Source organism: Chelmon rostratus, chromosome 13 (assembly GCF_017976325.1).
Source record: "Chelmon rostratus isolate fCheRos1 chromosome 13, fCheRos1.pri, whole genome shotgun sequence".
Classification (NCBI taxonomy): Eukaryota; Metazoa; Chordata; class Actinopteri; order Chaetodontiformes; family Chaetodontidae; genus Chelmon; species Chelmon rostratus.
The window spans coordinates 13,542,290-13,564,246 of record NC_055670.1 but is presented as its reverse complement, the minus strand read 5'-3'; positions in this window follow the sequence as shown (position 1 = coordinate 13,564,246).

The following is a 21,957-nucleotide window of genomic DNA, read 5'->3' as shown; positions in this document are numbered from 1 at the left end:
AGAATTTGCTTATGCATTTTTCCAGTACAGCTGGTACAGTGAGATACTCTGAAGTCTTCTAAAACAGAGCTGCGTTGTAATCCTCTAACATATATGCTCTCTGACCGGCAGTCTGTCTCAGTCAGCTGAGCAGCTTCATAGTCTTTAACAGTCTTTGAGCTCAGCCCAAATCTGATTTATTTTACTCACGCTTCTACTATTCTGAGTGCCTCAGAAACAGACTTGTACATTCAGGGGTAACAAATTGCTCTCCTGGGGGGAAAAAAGGGGGCCAATGCAAAAAATCTATGCAGAATTTTTTCTCCATCTCCACACAAACAATCCGAAATGACCGCTGAAGGTATGAAAGCTGCCGTCTGGAGCTGTCTGAGACCCTTGAGTGAATTTAATGTGACACATAGCCTTTCAGACAGAGGTGTTCTGACGCTGTCATACTCTCCATGGGATTATGTTCAGTGTCAGTGTCTTTATTGCAGGAGTTTGTATTCTGCCACACACCTTTTATTACCATATGTAACGTATATATTCACCTTTTTACTAGCCAAAACCACCACCTCTCCCAAACTTTAAGCATGCGTTTTAGTAGTCTAACTTTACCCATAGTTTAGTTGCCATGGCCACAATTGTCTCCTAACCTTGAAGTCCTCCTGCACTCACACATGCTTATTTGCTTATCCTACTTGGATGTTTGACCCTTGCTGTGCAGAGTGATGCATGTGCAGAATTTTACACTGGAAAGCTGTTTCCGCATTCCTCTGCTGAAGGAGGAAACTTTTCTGTGTCCTCACCCGACGACTACTTTGTGTCCAGAATGTGACTTACACCAGTGTGATGTGGAAACCTGGAAACACATGCATGGGAGGAGTGCACATGCATGGAAGAAGAATGGACTGTTCCTGAGAAATAGCAATCAGTTTGTGTTCAGCAGTTAAACTTCAACAGCATTTGCATATTCATAGATTAAATATTTCAGTAAGGGAGAAGAAGTAAACCTCATTTTAACAACTGTTAAGAAGGTTATCTTGTGAGGAAAAAAAACCCATGCCAGATCCAAATGATTATTCAAAGAGGAGTATTTTTAAGCATGTCTGGAGGGGATCTTAACCATAGTTGCCATGGATAGATATTGAAGAAAGTGAGAATCTGAAAAAAACCTTGCTGTTGGAAGTAAAAAGCTGACATTGAATGTAATCCAGGTTTTTACAGGCTCGGGCAATAACGACATCACTGTCTGGCCGTAGGGTTGTTCTGTCCTATCTGTATCAAGTATATATATTTGTACTATATATCTTTTTGTGCATATAATATTAAGAGGGCAGTTTGAGGGCAGCATGTGCAGGTGTAAGTTAAACTTAAGTGTCACTCACTCACTAGACAGTGGATCCTGTTGTCTAATGAGGGCTCAACACCGAGTGTTTACAAATGATTTGTAGGCTTCTATTAGTTTAGAGTGCTATTAAGGCAAACTTTCATCTGATGCCGCATGTGATTTGTTAAGTCATGGAGTAAATTAGCTCACTGTTTGCCAGCAGGAAGGAGTCCCTCAGGAGCTGGGCCCCCTCATTTAAACTCCCACTGAAGTCCCAGGGCTGCGGACACTCTCAGGGCTCACACAGTGCTCAGCTGAATATGCAATATGTTACACTAGTGTCCAAATCAGCCAGTTAAACATTTTCACTCGTTGCTTCGTCCTCGGATCGTCCTGCTGTCCAAAGCTTATTCTAATCTCACTGGGTTTGGTTTAGCCTGGTTCATTTTACAGAGCAGAATGATGGCACGTTTGCATCCACATGAAAGATAACAAGCCTGTTCATTTATTTAGTGCTGACATGTTCAGTCCGCTATTCAGTTCAATTGGAAATGATTAATGCTTTCACTAATTAAGCAAAAGCTGCAAATGTTGGCTAGCGCCAGATTCTCCAGTGTGAGGGCATACCGACATACTTCGATCGCATAACCAAGACAGTTTCCACAGCAACATGTCTGTAGCATGTTTTATCAGCTCTGCTCCCACACAGTAACACTGTTATCCAGTCCCTCTTGTTAACCAAATAGTATCATAATAGCTGAGAACGGAATTTCATGTCTCGTTCATTCAAGAACAACAGGCAAAAAAAAAAAAAAAAGCAGATTGCACTCAAGTCAGACACTATTTGAGATGCTTGTATAACAGCATGTTGCATCACGTAATGTGCTTTGAGTGCACAAAAAATGCATGACTTAGGATAAATAAATCAAAACGTAAATGTCTGTTTTTGTAAATGAACCCTTCATATCCAGCCACCGCGTATAGAAAGCAGTCTTTGAAATGCTGACCTGCAGTCGCAGTTATCACCTCCAGCTATTCGAGCATCTCCTCCATGTGCTGCAATGCTGTGCATGAAGACAATATAATGTTTTAGCTTTATTTAATCCTCCATCATTTAGGCAAATGTGAGAGTGGCCATCTGTGAAGACAAAAAGTGCTAGCATCTAAAAGTGTGAAAATCACAGGTGCTTATAAGGTGCAATTACGAAACAGGTGCACAGCGACTCTGAATCGGTTGATCGGCGGCGAGCAATGGCGGAGAGATGATGTAAAAAAATTGCAGCGGCATGTCATGCATAATGCAGACACACTAATATGAACAACAGCAAAATGGTAGAGATGACTTTGCAGCCAAGTAAATGCTCTATAGGATGGTTAGCATATTATTGTTCATTTGAGGGACAGCACATGAGTAGGATCAAACATAATAGTCCAGTTCCAGAAGTCCAACATGCACCAAAGATCTGTTGGGTCAAGAGTGATTGTGCTTAAAAAAACATGCACTGGAACAGAGAGCTGGTGCCTTGTTTTATCCATATTTATAGCCGTGTGATCGAGGGCCAAAATAGCAAGACAAAACAAAGCTGCCCATAAGGACATAGAGTATCGCCTGTCAAGGAGGGAATAAGTGCTTCCTGCTGGTAATAAAATGTAGATTCATTTTCTTTGCGTGCATGAGAGGCAGTCTGCTGTGCGTTTCAGGCTTTATAATGATGCTCGTGTCAACATTATTAAGCCAATCCTCACTGCCGTGTCCTGCACTATCACCAGAGTAGGTCAAAGACGTCTTCTGAATCCCTTTGGCTTGATCCAGGGCAGTTGCCACAGAAAATATGAGGAGGTGCCTGTGATCTCAGCGCCGTTCCCCTCTCTCAAAGGGGGAGGCGAGCAACGGGACGGCCTGTGAAGGTGACACTGGAGCACCACCTCGCACAAAGCAATGCACTGCCTGCCTGGAATTGATATTCCTCAAAATCCCCAGCCAATTACTGAAGTGGAGCCTCGGCGGTGGCTGCAGAAAACGTATGAGGCGGCGCTCAGGGTGACAAGTGCTTCAGTCCCGCGACATACGGGACGATCTGCTTTCAGCGCAACATCAATTCTGACTTTGTGTTTTCTCGCACAAGTGGATGAGAATCTGCACAGTGTGTCCTACAGCACGGGAGCCGTCACTGCAATGACTGCGTGAAAAGAGCTTTTAATTGAAACATGAGTTAAATAGGAACGTTTTAACAAAAGGAGTCATGCAGACCCAACCATTCGATCATTCCCCCAGGCGTTCCTCGAGCTTTTCTTCACTTGCTACTCTGCCGCGCTCGCCAAGAGCTCTAGGGAAGTTAGTTTTTTTTTTACTTCTTTTGCTTTTGCTTCACAAAAAACGTATTCACCTCATCAAATTAGTAATTTTAGGTTATGCTTTTTTTTTTCCTTGAGCAGGACAGCTTGTTATTTAGGAGGCGTTCTCCATCGGAGGAGAGAAAAGGTCAACTCCTCTGCAACTTGGTGGGCAACATCTGTTGGGTGATATGAAAGGAGGGAGATCACAGACAGTCCTCTACCGGTTTTGTCTCTCAGGGATGGGCTCTCACGGTTAATGAGGAAAAAGTGATTTGTTTGGGGAATACAGAATTGCAGCGTCGTGAGTGTGAGAAAACGTCAGGTCCTCTCGTCTGTTGGCTGAAGCCACACTGCGAAAGAAACAGCGAGTTGAACCAAATTAGACAATTTGATGCAAAGTAGTGTCTTGCTTCTTTGCGTCTTTGCAGTGTATTTATCAGTCAACCAATGATTACGTGAATGAATCACGATAAAGAAACACATAAGTGCTGAACAAGATTTTAACAAGGCATGATGGTGGCATTTTACTGAGGAAGATAAATGCATCCATTTGCAGAAATATCAGCAGAAGATTAAAATACCCTGTCTGTAAGGCATCTGAAGGCTGAATTTCAGTAATATTTGCCAGGGCTGGATGGAAGAATCTGAGACAGAGCGAGAGTCTGGCTTTTTTCTATCTTAGGGGAGCTCTAGCCAAATGAAAATATCTTTTGTGAACAGAATATTTTTTTGAGTCAAATCTAGCTTTGCAGCTTTTGTGGGGCATGATTGCCCGGCCAGCCCGGAGTGTTGCATAAAAAGACATTGCTACAGGCCAGTCATTTACTGCAGGCAGCAGAAAAATAACTTTGACACATCAAAGAATTATTCATTAACATATTCAGCACATTAAAATGTGGAAAAGCATGCATAAAGCTGAGGCCACTGGGGGAGATGATGTTAAAAGCTGTTTGACAGGAAAAAGAAAAAAGTAGCAGAAGCCCAAAATTGTCATGGAAACGTTCGGCATCATGTTTCCTTCTCAGGTATCTACTACGCAAAGAAGCTCAGAAATGATAAGCGTGCAGATAAAAACACACATTTTAAACATATTAGCGTTACCTCTGACAGCATGTCATTCACACGCAGAAGTTGCAGCGTGACCAAGGGCGACCTCAGCAGGCAGGCAGAATGAGAAGCAGCCAATCAGGAGCCGCTCGACTCTCCCCTGCTCGTGGATGAATATGGCCGTCACTCAGTTTGTGAAGGCGTTTTGGAAGCTAGTGTCTGAGAACAGATCATATATTTAAAGAGTTTTTGTCTGTGTCTGGATTCCTTTTCAAAAAAGTAAGTAAACCTGATATTTATTTCATCTCATGATGATGTTTACATTGTGTCTGCTTGGATAAAGGCAGAGCATGGTAGCCTCCAGAAACATTCATTACTGCATCTTATACTGTAAGCCGTAAGTGCTTTAATTTGTTTGTTTATTGTTAGTTATTTATTCTTTGCACAGTGTAGGCAACATTTCTTTCTATGCTACGTTTGATTCTAGTATTTGTATGGATGCATAGAAGACTTCTCATTAGGCATCTATTATAACACTATGTTTAGGTCACGGCTAATAGAAATGTGTTTTAGAAAGTGTTATAGATAGTTGTACATAGATTAGATTGTTACCAAATTTTTCTTTTATTTTTCTGTTTTCAAGAACCACAGACCTGTTCATGTTGTATTTTTTAATTAACTAAAGGAAAATATGGAGTGCATTCTAACCGATGCCCCCTAGTGGCCACAATGTTCATCAACCAATCAAATTATACATACATTCCCATTCAGCATAACATACAGCTTCAGTCACAACTGATTATAATGACAAATGATGGTAAATTGTGACTCAGTATGCAAGTCTTTCAGCTCAATTCTGACTATTAATGGCACAACATTTCAACATTTTCCTTTAAAATTTGTAGTGTTATTAACAGTGTTTAGACCAGATAATTACTAGGTCAAACCTTAAGATCTGAATATCTTTAAGTCTCATTTTTGTGACATCCAACTGCATTCGAAGTCTCAACTCACAAAAACAAAACAATAATAAAGTGATTTAGGCAATGTGCTTGTTAGCAGTCTTACCAGGTGTTCATCTTTGTGTGTTCAGTAGAGAGATTGTTCCAGGAGGTATTTAGTCAAGCTTAGCTCGCTGGGAGAAAGAGGAAAATGTTTCAGGTCCAGAGAAAGTCGACATTTATCTTGTCAGCTAGCAAGAGAGCAACCAAAACTTCCAAGAATCACCTGGGTTACAGTCAGGAAAGTAATCACTTTTGATGGGTTACATGCGTTTCAAGCTCTGAATAGCCCCAGCCACCAGGGCATTCCCACTTGACGATCCCAACCCCGGGTAAATGGGGAGGGTTGCATCAAGAAGTGCATCCAGCATAAGAAGCACATGGCAAATCAAATTTGAGGCTCCTCATGCCGGGTTGGGTGGGGCCCAGTCTTCCGGAGAGCAGACGATCCACTGTGGCGACCCCCAATGTGGAACACAAATTTCATCATTAGCATCAACATTGCCCCTAAAATTGGCCATGTAAGATGGGAAAGTTTTATTCTCAAAAGTGTTATTTCTATTAGTTAATTTCTGCATCGTATTTAAACTTTTCAGATCAAATTAGTGTTTTTTACCCTTGTGCATGACTCTTACAACACTCATTAATTCAGATTCCAAGCATCAGTGCCATGGTGAATTTCTGTTTGTTTAGAAGTGCCAGAGTTGTTTTGAGTCATTTCGAGAGGAAATATTCCAGTGAGATGGTTTAACTGCTTAAAAGTGAGATTCATAGCAATAGCGTTCTTTAAGGGGATGCAGTAGTCCGTATGCCTGTGTGCCAGGCGTGCTGTATTCATCTAAACGGGTCCCTGTGTGATCTTAAAGTTTGGGTGAAAGAGACACAGTGTGAGTTTTCTCTCCATTCCTTTGTTTATGTTTTGATCAGCATCACACACTAAATCACCAGCTATCCCTTTGGTCGCAGCTCCAGAGGTCAGCAGCTGAATTTATTTGAACTCTCAGTGCAAGCCCCCTGAGGAGAGCACTTTGGTTGCACATGAAGTCCACAGTAGAATACAAATGACCTTTCTTTGCGCAATGTGTTATTTGTTGTGTTGAGATAATTCCCTTAGTTGCAGATTACAGGTTTTAGTGAGGAGCCTCATTCTCATGATGAGTTGATCTGTGTAATATGTTATAATGGTCCCTCAGACAGAAACGCTAAATGCCTGATTTAGTGAGGAAAGTCCCTTTTAGGGGCTGCAAATATTCCCTCCAACATTTCAGCATCCATTATCTCAATTAACTGAAGTAGAAATGATTAATGATTTTTTTTTCTTTCTGAACATTCTGGTGTGGAGTGTTTCCCGTCTGTTGGAACTGCTTTTGCTTTGTGTGTGCTTTTGAGAAGGAGAGGCTGCAGTGAGAGGTTTTATTGAACATTGATTTTCAGTAAAATGGGAAATGTCATGTGGTGTACAGTAACCATGCCGATGTACATGCAGGTTGATCTTAGTGTAATAGCCTATTTCTGTCACTGGAGAAATAAGATCTATAGGAGATGCAGGACACTTGAATAGCAGCACTATGCATCAACCAGGAAAATCCCTGCACTGACTGTACTAAATACGCTGCTGTATATATAAGAAGTAATAAAAGCTATAGAATCGGGCCTGTCATGCCCATTCAAGCTGAGGGAGGCAAGTGCACCACCAGATTTTTCATATCTGGATTTTATATATTTTTATTTTACTTTATGCTTCATCACTCATTCTCTCTGGTATTGGTTTCTTCCAAAAGTTGCAGGATGAAATAGGTTCACAGCAGCAGGTTCACACTCACACAGCAATCACGTTGTTGCACATCAGTGCTGGAGGAGATGCAGCTACAGCTTGGCGGTGTGCTGCTGAAGCACAGAGCAGAGTATCAATCCTCTTTTTCAAACTTGTTTCAAACATGAAGACTTAATTGCATTTGAGAAATGTAGGCATAGTTCGCCTTGTAAGATGATATCAGCTGCAGCGAGAATCACGGCTCTTAGCCTTTTGGCTCATTGCAGTCAAGGCAGAGAGGACCAAGGAAGTGATCTTTGAGGGAGTTAGGGATTTCTTTTGGAGTCTTGCAGATGGTCAATAAAGTAGGTATGAAAATCCTACACTTGGCTATTATTGCTTCGCCTCTCACTTGTTAACGTCATATCAGTGTGTGTGTAGGTGTCCCACAAAGTCTTTGAATAAATATGTCAAATTGCAGAAACTTGTGCCCTCCACTTGCATGATGCCTGAATGGAATGGTAGTATAGAATACTTTGAGTAGGTGTTTGCCCAGCTCGGCTATAATGAGCACAGCACTGGGGATAACATGGTGGAAAGAAAACTCCATTCACTGTCTCCAGCATCCTTATTAGCGTGGCTCTGTCTGCCCATGAGGTTGTGTGCTGCAGGTCATGACATGATCCCCTTGAGGTCACTCTGAACCAAGCTTCTGTGCAGTGGAGGTCCATGGAGTGGAGGAAGGAAAAGCAGCGAGGAAACTGCAGCGTTGTTGCTAAACTGCTTTGTGCTCTGCCTTTAGTTGGAGTGACATAAAGTGATAAAATAATGAAAAACAATAAGTGCACAGATAAAACGCCTCGAATACAACACTGCAAATATACTTTCAAGTGGCGTTCTAAGCAGCCCAAATGCGGCAATGAATGCAACTTAATTAGAGTGAAGTTGTCTATCGTGTATTTTTAGCAGCATGGTGCAGTGCTATTTGAGATATTAGCATGCCAAAGCACATTCCATCACTTTGTTTAAAGTAAAACTCTGTGACATAATGAACGGGTTGCACATACATAATGTTCCTCGTTGTTTCATGCCATCTTTGCTCGTGAGCGTCCTCTCACTAATGATGTCTGACGGGGACTGGTTGAAAGATAAAGGTTAATCACTCTGTGTCCAAGTGCTCAAAGACCCAAATCCTTTCTGCTGTGCCGTCCTTTGTATTCCACAGGAGTACCTGCAGCTCCTCGTTTCCCCTCTGTAATTGCTTTGTGGAAGGGCAATGTTTCAGGACAACGTAAAGATAAAGGATATTTTGTTGTGTTTGTAATGGCCTCAGCATTAAAGCCATTCCCTCTCAAGGATGTCACATAATTTTTTATGCTCATTCATTAGTCATAGCACTAATTAAGGCTGCAACAACTGGCTTATTATTAAGGAGTGGATGCCGTCCTTAGTTCTTTTTTTTTATTCACCATTTAATAATTAAGATATAAAATGTCACCAGCTACAAGTAATTCTGCCAAACCTGCAGGTGTTACGCACGCCGGCCAAGTGTAAGATCAACTACGCAGAGTGATAGTGTCGCACAACAGTTCACAAAACTTATGTTCACTTTCTCAAGTGCAATGATTTTGCAAAGAACTGAGATTGAGAAAGTATAGTAGCTACTCAGTGCTATTAATATTGAAAAGGTACTGAAACGCTTTCTGTGAGCGTTCATACTTTGTCACAGTGAACGGTAGTAAATGATACAGAGCAATAAAGTAGGCTGAAATCTACTAGAGCAAACACTACATACATCTCTCTGGACTAAGTTTGTTACATGCAAAGACAATCTCAAGTATCAGTGAGAAGTTAAAATTAGATCGTCGGTCCTTTAACAGAATATCTCTGTTGTTGGGGAGACATTCATTGTGTCTCAGCACAATCCATCATAGCCACTGCACAGAGCGCCAGACATTTATGAAATGTGTTTCTACCGCTTGCATTATGTGCAGGGTGATACAACCAATAATCCCTTTCTTTGATTTATTACTATCATGTTATGTCTCTCACAGGATCCTCGGTTTTATTTGAACTGGAAACAGCGAGCACATACTGAATTAGAGGTGGAAATCCCAAATCATTTTGTTCAGATCAGTTCAAAGAGTCATCGTCACTGGCTGTGGTTGGCTCACTTTTTTTCCTGAGCTAAGCAGTCGCATCACTTCAAATAAACTTCGCACCATCATTCCAGAGGTCTTCAGCATGTACAACAGTGGTGAACGCAGCACGGCTCAAAGGTAATTCAGCGCATACGTCAGTAAGTTAAGATTTGCCTGTTCCGTCCTTGTTTTTGTAGTTTGGCTCAGTTTGCCACTAGCCTGTATCTCCTAAGTCTCACTGTAGAAAGTGTAACAGCATCAGGCCTCCCATCCTGACCGTGCAGCTGAGACAAACCACCCAAGGCTGTGCCACCACTGGCTTTGCAGTCACTTTGTTAAACTAAGGTGGCTGGACATGAGCTGGCCCCAGACTGGGTTTGTTTTCACCTGCACAGGTTTATTTTCTTATTACTTTGAGCTGAGTTTTTCCCGATCTTCCTAGCCTAGTGTTAGATGTGCAGTAAAGTCCTCTGGGACAAAACTGATTTGAGGATATATAAATAAAACTGACTCTATGTGACTTCCCGCAACACCAAGAGAACCGAGGTAAACAAAGCTGAACTGTGTAGTACACGGCGCGTTTGTGTGTTTCTGGGATTTAAGGCTCTCATATTGTTGCTCGCGGGTTTGTTTTTTGTCTGCTTCTGTCTTAATAGCGGTTTGGCCTTGAAGAAACGTGGACAAACAGTCATCCACAACATAAGCTGCTCTTTTGAATTTGCCTATAATGTTCTGCTCTTCCACTGTTTTTTTCAGTGTGGACACAGTTTGGAATAAAACATTATGAGATGAAGGCAGATACGGTGAAAGCGTCCATTGACAAACTCCCATTGAACTGACCTTAAGCAAATGCGCCGACTGTCAGTCTGATTTTGATGTTGAAAAGTGCCAGCAAAGGTTGTTCTTATAAATCTCCATTTCACACATTGCAGCACACAGAGAAGCTTATATTCATATTTTCTATTTTTCACGCTACATATAGCGTCTACTCGGATGATAACGCTGCACAAACTGAGTATGTGTTCAGATTCTGCAATATGTGGGATTTTTTATACTTTCTGCAGCTTCTTTCACATTCTCTACTCTGCAATCTGTCTCATCTCCGAATTACAGTAAAACTGCCAAGACACAATTACAGACAGTAACTATGATGAATATACTTCTGTAATTACTCTGCAGTTCTATTTCACTCATCATTGACTGTCAGCACCAATTATTATCTGCATAATGAGGCACTTTTTTGGACAATGTATAGCTGCGCTTTAGAGGAATTATGCAGAATCATAACTTACTCAAGAAATCATTTGTCGAGTCATGTCTCGTCAGACTTCAGTCAATCAATCGAAACAAATTCTACGGTTAGAGATCAGCTCAGCGACTGTGTTGGTCAATGTGTAAAATGCATTTCTTTGCCGTCCTACGCTGAGAATATTAATAGAAGTTAAATTTTAAGTCATCTGTCTGACTAAAACAAATTGCTGCTTCGTTCATTTGTAGAGACGTTGCCTTTGACAGCTCCATCTGCCTTTTAGTGATGGTTTTTGGCTTGTTTGATAAAGCTTCGAACACAGTAAACTGAACAAAACTAAATCTGCGAACGTGTGAGAATATGTAATCTTGGCAGACTGATTTATTTATCTAAGGTTTATTTGATACAGTCTGCATAGACAGGCAGAAAAACAGCCATCTGATGCAACTGTTTATAGCAGATGCTAATTTGCCACAGCTGTCCCTATAAAGGCGTTTATGAAATTAAGAAGTTAAAACAGTGAGGTAAATCTATCTATCTAAATAATGTTTAATTCTCATGTCTGTATGATACATTTGAAGCTGGAGCCAGCAGCTGGTTAGCATAGCTTAGCATAGCATAAACACTGGGGGCACAGAAGAGAGTTAAAGGACCACCAGTTTTGGAGATGCCAATCCAACCACCACATGTTACCATAACAGATCTTGAAAGGGTTTAAAACTTCCCCTCCCAGGTTGTATCTGTCCCCCTATCTGAGTGTTACAAGGGGAATAGATGGACTATATATTTCCAGTTATGAGCAGCAGCAGTGGATAATGGCCAGTAGATGAAGTTACTGAGCTCTCCTTGGATCAGGAGGTCCACCTAGCTCAGCAGGGAGGCCACGTTCCATTTGGCAGTGATGATCAAACACAGGCAGGCCCTCAGAATGGCCGGGGGCATTGTGGAAGGCCTTTTCATTTTGAGGACATTGGTGCTTCCTGTGAAAACCTGCCATGAAGCAATGTACTGCTATTCTTCAGTGGATTTTTCCCAGAGCTGCTGCTACAAACGGACACATGGTGCACCCTGAGCCAGCTGTGGGGGACGGCTGTTTGGTCTGAAGCAGACTGTCGAGCACCTTGTCTTTGATTGGAGCCGGTAGCAGGGTTTGCTGTGAAAGGTAAAGCACAGGACGTTATGGATTGACTTTAGAGCTTTGTGCACAAGAGGTGCTAAATGACAAAAAGGAAGGCTCGAATTCGTGATGTGTAGAGCAGGAGACACAATAGGAACAGAATTGGTAGTGGCAGATTTTAGCAAGGCTGAGAGTAAGTACAGTTGTATATGGTGTAATATCCAAGCTAGAATAAATGTATTTTAAAAAAATAAATAAATAACCCAATTCTCTGGACTAAGTGGCGGCCATTGGGGAGGTTTCATACTGTAGATTAAAGGTGGAAGTGATTGACCCAAACAAAGCCTTGGCTAAACGGCTCATACCATCAACTTTGATATTGACTTTCCATCCAAATTAACCAAATCTATTGGCAAAGGGGGTGAACCGATGTATTGACACATTGTTGTTTTGTCAAATTTGTATTACATCAGAGTCAGATTCAGTTTTTGGCAAATAGCCGCAGACCTCACTCACATGTGTGTTGTTTAAATTCTGCACACAAGGACTTTAAACCTCCGGATCTTTGCGCACATAGTATTGCAGATGTTGACTGATTGATCAGTTTGGCTGCCGTTTAACAACCTCCCTCTGTCAGCTGAACTTGGTGCCAATGTAGCCAATGGATTTATATATTTCTTTAGGTATTTATTACTTTGACTTCAACTGTTATTTAGTTTCGAATAAAGTCAAAGATCATTCATTACTTTTCTTAAAAAAGTCACTCTCAGTTGACCTCCACAATGTTGGCATATCATCTTTTGAGTTGACATACTGAACTTGTTACCAAACAGTTGCTTGTTTGCACATGGAGCAGCATTAACATTCATTTGTTGTGTTTCTGGCCACCTGGTGGAATATAAGTCCAATATTCACTCTCTTTTTGCTCCTTTCTTGGTCTCGACCAACTCCTGAGGGAAATATCTGAGTCTGTAATTGCTAAATGCTTCGCTCTGTTCACCACTGTGTCTGTCTGCTGTTCGGTGCTGGGCAGGGACAGCAGGTTTTCAGAGCTTCTTCCACTGAAAGCGGCTGCCTGCCGTGGAACAGTAAAGTTGCGGGCCAGGCAGCTAAACAATGAGCTGAAACTCTCTATAAAGCTCCGTGAAGCCAGGGGGAGCTGTGGATTCGGCTGATATGAGCGACCCCTATGACGTTATCACAAAGTTTTGACATTGTCATTTGATACATTGTTGTTGTAAAAAAAATATCAATTAAAGCAGCTTTGCGGTTGCGTGGTTCATAGAGACCAAAGCTGTCTGGATGGAGACGTTAAAACCAGCTGTGATCTCCAGGGTCAAATCCACAATTTTTGAACGCCCAGTTGTCTTATTAGTTGTCTTCACACAGCAGGACACAGCATCACACTGTACGTTTACATGCACTTGTTTTGCTAGTTAGAAAAATGGAAGCATAGGCACTGTTAAGCATTTAAAGAAACAACCAATAGTTTCTGGTGAATTCCCTCTTTTCTGTAGACGATAACTACCTGGCTGTGACTGAGCTCAAGACAGAAAGTCAGAAAAGTAGACTGAAAGGGAAACTGGTTGACGGGAAGGATCATTGTGAAGAATTAAATAAGAGTAAGAGAGAGTAAAGTGACAGAGAAGAGAGCACAGTAATTAACTTCAATCTACTAGACTTGAAAGCTTTTTCATCTACTATAAAAGTAATTGATTTTATGGTAGCAAAGTTTGAGGATCATGAACAAGACATTTTAATAAAAAATGCATCATTGCACAATTTTGTAAAACAAAATTCCATGCAGACGCTAAAAAAAAGGGTCTATACCCACATGTATTTCATGTTACTGAGCGTCCATCACAGTCTACACTCAGTAAGAACAACTGCAACCACTACAAAGCAACATGAAACTCCAAAGCACGTCAGAAACAGAATTTGCCATCAAAAGAGAGCACATGACAGCAGATTGCATGGTCATTGTTACTGACCCTGAATTGAGAGCAGTCCAGACTCGGTGAGCACAGCCTGAATGTGGAGCCAGGCGGAGCTGGCTGCTCAGGAGTGCAGTCTGAAGCAGAGGTAGAAACACAGCAGCACCACAACGCAATCCAGACAAACAGACGCAACGATTCAAACAGCTACAAAAAACCTGTTTTCTCCATTCTCATAGGATCATTAACTGTTCCCTCTGTGATCATGACAGGATACAACACATCTAACTGCTTGTCTGACACATCTTTTTGATCTCAGAGTAATGATGGAAGTTAGGAGGCAGAATGTCAAAATTATATTCACTGTGAAATTGAGGGAATTTTGTTTCCCTGATATTTTTTTGTAATGTTGTGCTGATGTCATTTTTATTTTGGAGTGATATTTAACATGTATGACTTGCTTTTGCAACAAATATTACAGCTTTTAGATTCATTTGTGACATTTCATTCTCTAAGTAAAGATGCTGAGTAATTTGCGCCCGTCTGTCCGAAATTAATCACCAATTTTGAAGCCACGTTTTAAACTCTGGTAAAAAAGTACACACAGCAGCTGTTCATAATTATTAGTTGAATATACCCTAAACAATGCACCATATGTCAGGTCTCAGAGGCACAGTGTCTCTGGAGGATCTTAAATTCTCTGTGCTCAGTAGAAGTACATTTTAGCTGTTCCTGTGGGTAAGCTAAGATGTGCAGCCAGACTGCCAAATGAAAACAAACGCCAGCGTGGATCTTCAAGCTTGAAGGATCTTTCAGTTCCACTGGTCAAACAACAGAAAGCCATGCAGAGGAGCAAAAAGGCGTCCATGCAGGCTGTTGAAAAGGGGTAGAAAGTTTCTTAAGGTGAATAATTTCATTTTGGAAACGTCTCACCCGGTTTAGATCCTGGGTCTTGATTCTCTACAGTGACACGCTGGTGCACCTGTTATTTACTCTGTCTTTAAGCCACACAAACCTGCAGCATTGTCTTTCATTGCTGGCATAAAACCACATTTCTCTGTACCTGAAGCTTTGGTGTTGGATGAATGACAGGCTGTTGTTATGCTCTGCATGTTGTTCCTCTTGGCAGTAGTTCTGTAGCCTCTCCATTTTGAAGAGTATGAGACTTTCTTTGCCCCGCTGTGATGGATATAGATTTTCTCTGTCGAGTCAGATACTCATCACACCTAGATTTTTGAACCTCTCACATATAGAAATCTCAAAGATTTGTTTATATGGAGTAAAGTGTGCACATGAAAGGAACAGTTGACATTTGGGGAAATACAATTGGAGTCGCAGTCTTCCAGAGAGTTAGATGAGATCGTTACCGCTCAAATGTCCGTCTGTTAAATATGAAGCTGCAGCCAGGAGTCGGTTAATTTAGCTTGACATAAAGATCTGAAGCAAGGGAAACAGTTAGTTTTGCTCTGTCCAAAGATTAAAAACAAACAAGAGAGAAACAAGGCATAACATGTTTTTTCTGGTTTTATGTTTTTACATTTTGACAGAGCCAGGCCAGTGGTTAGTCCCTGTTTCCAATGTTAAGATAAGATAAGATAAAACTTTATTAATCCCACAGTGGGGAAATGTGTAATAGTAAGAAAAAGTATGCGAAGTATTGCTATCGCCCAGTCTAGCATGCACTGATATTATACTTGAGTGAATTTGTCAGTTTGGGTGTGTGTTTTCTACTGGGAGCTGCATTGATTTTAAAACCTGACAGCAGCAGGAAGGAAGGACCTGCGGTAGCTCGTCTTCACACACGGCGGGTGAAGCAGCCTGCAGCTGAAGGAGCTTCCCAGTGCTGCCAGGTCAGAGTGTCCTGCATTGGGTGGGACATGGTTCCACTCCATGCATGATGATATGCGTCATCCTGCTTTCTTCCATCACCTCCACTGGGTCGAGGGAGTGTCCCAGGACAGAGCTGAGCTTCTTAACCAGTCTGTTCAGTCTCTTCCTGTCAGCAGTCGAGATGTCGCTGCCCCAGCAGATCACTCCGTAGAAGATGGCTGGTGCTACCACAGAGTCAAAAAGGGTTCTCAGGACTGCCCCCTGCACTCCAGAAGACCTGAGTCTCCTCAGCAGACACAGTCTCCTCTGGCCTCTTTTACACAGTGCATTTGTATCATCAGTCTGGTCCAGTTTATTATTCAGGTGCTTGTAATATTCCACCATTTCAACGTCTGTTCCCTGGATGTTCACTGGTGTGAGAGGAGAGTGCTTGCATCTGCAGAAATCCACCACCAGCTCTCTGGTTTTCCCTGCATTGATCTGAAGGTGGTTCTGCTGGCACCAGTACACTAATCCCTGTCCTCCCCATCTGCTATGAGGCCGACAATCATCAGAGAACGTTTGCAGGTGGCAGGTAGCTGAATTATGTGTGAAGTCTGCAGTGGAGAGGCTGAGGAGGAAGGGAGCCAGCGCGCCAAGCTAAGCTACTGAGCTAAGCTTACCTTTACATGATATGAGAGAGGTATTGATCTTCTTCTTTAACGCCAATCCGTTGGTTAGCTGGTGACTGAAAACAGAGAAAAAGAAAAGTGAATATTGGACTTACATTAGATGGTGTTTCTAAAGGTGATGTATCAGTGTTGTGTTCACAGCTTGATTTCTGCTCGGCCAAAAAATCTGCTGCAGGTTTGATAATATTTATTCCCACTTACTCGTAGGTATTTGTCATGCGTGTACTTAATGAGGCTTAAACCACACACTAGCTGCCTTTTGGCTCTTAGTGTGGTCGTGGGTAAACACACTGTCGTCACAAAGGGCATCCAGAGGTCATGTCCTTGCAGACCTTTCACACAGTTTAATGTAAATAACACGTGAGAAGAGCTGTTGGCTCAGCACATGAGTATTTTTATTTTTGCTGAGTGTTTCCATGTCCTCGATGCCTTTTACCACAGCCAGAAATGTGGCATTATGGTAATTTACTTTCTCCATTTGCAGACGCTTAGCAGATTGAGGCTCCCAGCCAAAATGGCTTAAAGCACACATATGCTTTTACTGTGGATTCACTTTTGACTTAAAGCACAATAACTACAATCCTTAACAACTAAAAGTGGCAAAGAGCAGCAGCAGTGGGCTTATGTATGTATCAACTAGCCTGAAAATACCAACAAAAAGCTCAAGAATCACTGAGATCTGTTCATGGGCTGTGCCACTTTCAATCTGAGTCGAGGACTTTGTGCTCAGCCGTGCCTTGATGTTTCAGGTGAAAGAAAATAGAATAGAACACATGGATTTGGTGCAACATTTACCATGCCCTCCTCCACTTTTCTTTTCATTCATCATCTCAGGCTGCTGAGCCCACTGAGCTGAATGCGTCGCCTCGGACAACACTTCAGATGGTGCAAGCTTTTTCTCCGGTGACGTGGACATGAATCACTTTGTTGTTGCATCACAGAGAATGAGAGTAGTGTTGATTTTGTTTAAAATTGTTTTTTCTTCTCGTGACGGAGGAGACATATGGCATTTCACTGATACCTAGAAATCCAAATTCATATCTGTTTTATGTCAGTGAATATTTCATTTGTCAGTATGTCCTGTTGGATGTCCATTATTTTCTTGCCTCTGCAGGGGTGCTGTGTGAATACACGGCCAACTGCTTAAAGTACATATATTACTGGGACGCAGCTGGAATTAGCATATCTGTCTCAGTGGCTACAGCTTGTAAAGACAAAATGTATTAGTCAAGAACTCCTGAGCAGCATTATTAATAAGGTTTTAAGGTGGATTTTGTTTTGTGGCTGACAAATCTTCCATTGTTATGGAAAGTAAAAAGAGGTCCACCTCTGCACTCAAACTGGATCCATTTACTTTCAGATTTTGGAGGTTTTATAATCGTCTCTTTCACCTCTATTTCACTGAAATGCTGTTTCAGAGCAGGCTAAAGTTTTTTGGATAGAGTTTCTCCAGAGACACTTGTCTTCTGTCATCTTTCTATTTCCTGTACCTGTAATAGGAGCCCTAGAGCTGTATGTCTCCCCATCCTCCTACCACATGCCCTGTTTTCCATCCTGTCGAGTCTCTCGAACGGGTCTGCTGGCTCTCTGTTTCACGCCTGCGCAAGCATACAGCCCAGTTGCACGGTACGGCAGTTCAAAGATACATAACATGCATGTATAACATTCGCTGTGTTATGATATATGACAGATATACATTCAGTGGTGACAAAATCCTGATTTCGAGAGAGATAGAACCGAGCAACAAGGATGGCTGGGTGCTTTTTTTCCTTATTTGACGATCAATAGAGACAAAAGGCCTGAGTCTGTGACAGAGTGACTCACGGCGGCCAGCTGTAATTGTGTTTGCCTCACAGCTTTAACTTGTATCATAAATTATCCACAGCACTGTACTGGCGAAAAAGGGGCTGGAAAGTAAAAGGAGCAGGTCTTGCTACTGTGATTGGAAAAGGAAGCAGGCCTTTCCTTCGGTTCGTGTGTTGACTCTGGATCCCAACATATTGAATGCGAATGCATATTTCATGACAGAGCTTTGGGAGCGAGGGAGAGGGAAGGGCGAATCCAAGAACCTGTGCTTTTCGAGGGGTAACACACAGATACAGAGCAGCGCTATCACAAAAGAAAACCATCTCGTGTTTTGCGTGCTTGTATGATTGTGCGTGTGTGGGTGCTATGATAATACAAACACTGTTGTGTGGCCTGTGTGGGTGTAGAGTATGACATCAAATTCTGTATTCACAAGGCATTTCTTTACTCAGTTGTCTGACTCAAGTGCGGCACGTCGCAGGTGTAGCTGTGGTCAACAACATGTGTCATGATCAAGTGCTTTTTAAGAAGGTTTGGTGATCTTCTCCAGGCTGCTACTGGACTGAAGGACTGGAGAGATAATGGGATTCAGACAGAGGTGTGTTTGGGGTTGAGCGGGGAGCTGCAGCCTGTCAGATAATGACACAGAAATGCCAGATTCCCCTGCATAATGATTCATCATTAATGCTGATCTTGCCATAGAAGGTAAAGGCTATGGTGGCAGGAGGGTCGTGCTCGGCTATTTACAATAGCCGGGACGCTGCATTTGGAGCGTTCAAGAGGAGAATCTTTGCAGAGCATTAATGGTGTGCAGAGATGAGAAACTCCATGTAATGGAACCTTAATTACTTCCTGTCACGTGTGCAGGTCCCACAGTTGCTTTCAGTCTATCGACACATCAATGCCTGGCTTCATAAACCACACATTTACAGACCCCTATTAACCTACAGATGAGAACCTCATTAGGAGCATGTTTGGTATACCAATTTGCACAGTCAACTAAATAAATTACCTTTTGCTTTTACTATTCCCAGTGATCAGCATATAAAACGATTTACAATCAGCCAGGCAAGGCGCAGTATTTGTAATGCTGGTTAACTTTATCATTATTAATTCTGTTGCTCCACATTAAAATAAAAAGTTTTCCTGCTGCTGCGTCATCACACTGACATGACGTTTGTGCTGTAAACGCTCACTGGTATCATTTACTGTCCATTTACGTTTCGTTAAAGTTACTGAATCTTTCAATATGTTTGTGCACCAAACAAGCTCCATATCAAGAAGCATCTGCCCTGCGGAGGTGTGACTGGAGAAATCAGCGCTAGCTCCAGACGAGGCGGCGAGGCGTCCATTTCATACACACCTGAGCTGAGGTGATGCAGGTCGGTCAGCGATTCAGTGGCCATCTGGACTGATGACCCACCGACTCTGAGAGCAGCTGAAGGGTGGAGTTCTCGCCATGTTGTACATTTAGCCTCCAGCTTTAGAATGAGACTGGAGTGCAGCTGGAATAGTTTGACCCTGGCATTGCTGTAGGGAAGAGAAGATGATGAGCGCTGTTTTGTGTCATCTGTTGGGATGAAGCAGTTTTGCTTTCAAGCCAAGCAGTTTAAAAACATCAAAGAGTAGAGTGCGGTGGAGGATAGCATTCGCTCAGGCAGAGCCCTGATGTTATGATTGCATTAGCTGATTGGCATCAGCTGCTTCATTCATGCTTCACAATCACTGGCTGCTCGCCTACCAGCTGGCAAGTAACATCCAATCAGATTCATGTAAGCTTCATGCAAACTGCCACACTTGCCTCAGATCATTCCACTACCCCAAGCTCCTCCATAATATATGCAGTTAGCGTTTTGGGTTTCGTTGATTTAAGATCTAACATTTGTGTTTGTTTACTGAGGACAGATTAGCTCTTTCAGCAGAATGCTCATTGCTACTTGAATTTTAGGAGAGCTCCCTCAAAAGCAGAGCATTTTCCACCGAATCTATCTAATCTCATGGTGGCTGAGATGAAATTATGGAGCTAGATGTATCATAATGCACACAAATCTACTTTAATATCTACTTTTGACTTTAATTTGGTCACATACGGAGCTGTCATGATGTGTGGTGACACAATGGAGCCTTGCTGAAGTCCAGGGAGGCTCTATTTATCATCACTTGTTCCATATATCATGCAATAATATAGACAACAAGACTGTCCATATAAACAAGTCTATTAATTCTGCTTACTCTAGTGGACCTGGACATTTCTGCACTACCTGCTACTTTGCAGATTAACTCTCTCCACCTGCCCAGCCTATTACATCAGGAGCATTCAGGTGTGGTTTCTAGAGATTTCTGCACTACATGTCCATGTTCATTAAGGAGTTATGAAGTCAGAGAAAGTCTGTCAGGTATCACATCACATGAGCAGAGCCACACCACTAACATCCAATGAAGTACTTTTGTGCGACATCGTGTTCTGTCTATGGTAAGGACATATTTTAGGACATTTATTAACATGGATGCTGTAATATTTTTCTTTCGCTGTGTCTAGTTTAGCTGGATTTCTGTAGCGTAAGCTATTCTGAAAGGACAATTGACATTGCAGGTAGAGACGCTCAGTCAGTCGACTGACATGGAACAGATACATACATTTGGTTCCTAGGCTCTGATGTCCTCGGTCCCCACAGGCGTGCACCCAGCTCTGCAGAAAGACACTCATAAAACCAGTACACGATATACTAGTCTATAGAGACCTGGTCTGCAGTGAGCCGATCTCCATGGCATGGCAAATGCTGTCCGTAGATAAACGACAACAGCACCCAGCAGAGGGCCGGCACCCAAATCCAGATCAGCTAAAATGCAAACAAACAGCCGGCAACATTGACAGCATTAAATCTGATTTTTGCCAACAAACAAATAAAAGCAGAGCCAATATAATATTTTAGCTAACTTACAATACTTCAGCAATAGCTTTGGCATGTTAGTTAGTCAGTCACAAACGTCTACAGATATTTCACCCGTGACACCATCGAGGGGTAACATGATTCGGCTGCTGGCGGGAGTTTGCTTATTAAATGCTACACATGCAGCTGCTAGTAATGGGAAAGCTACTTTAAAACTGATGCCTCTGTAGTGACGCTCGATGCTAATCTTCATAACAACTTGTTCAGCTACAGTTCACACTTTGCAAGGAGAGATCTAAATTCCAAGCTACTCTGAAAAAGAAGCTTAATATATTCAAACTATTCACATTATGAAACATCTCCTGTAAAGTAATAATAAACAAATGCACACATCATGTTGAACTGCCACAGTACTTAATGCAAAAAATAGCTTGCTACTTGAAACATTACACCAGTAGGAAAGTAGCTGTTCTACTCAAGCGCTGCTAGGAAACGTAGCGGCGTAGTGAACTGCTGAGTGTTGACAGCTTAAATCCTTCGTCATATTACAGCAAGTAGTTCATCTGTGATTATCGCAGATCACTCGAGCTGCTTGCCTCAAATGGCTCCACGGCTTTACTCCATTTACACAGAAAAGGTTCCTTTGAAAGATTACACATTGATTTTTGCTTTGTTTTGATCTCGCACACGGTTCTTAGTCATTGTTGTCACTGCGAAACAACAAGAAAGGAAAAATACAGTATGCAACTTGTTGACATTTTGATCCATGTTGTGCTTTTTGTTTGTGATTTCTATTCGTGCAGCTGTTTACCGTATAATTTCCCTTTTCGTTTGAGTCGTCACCACCTTCTTGAACCAAGACGTGTCTAGT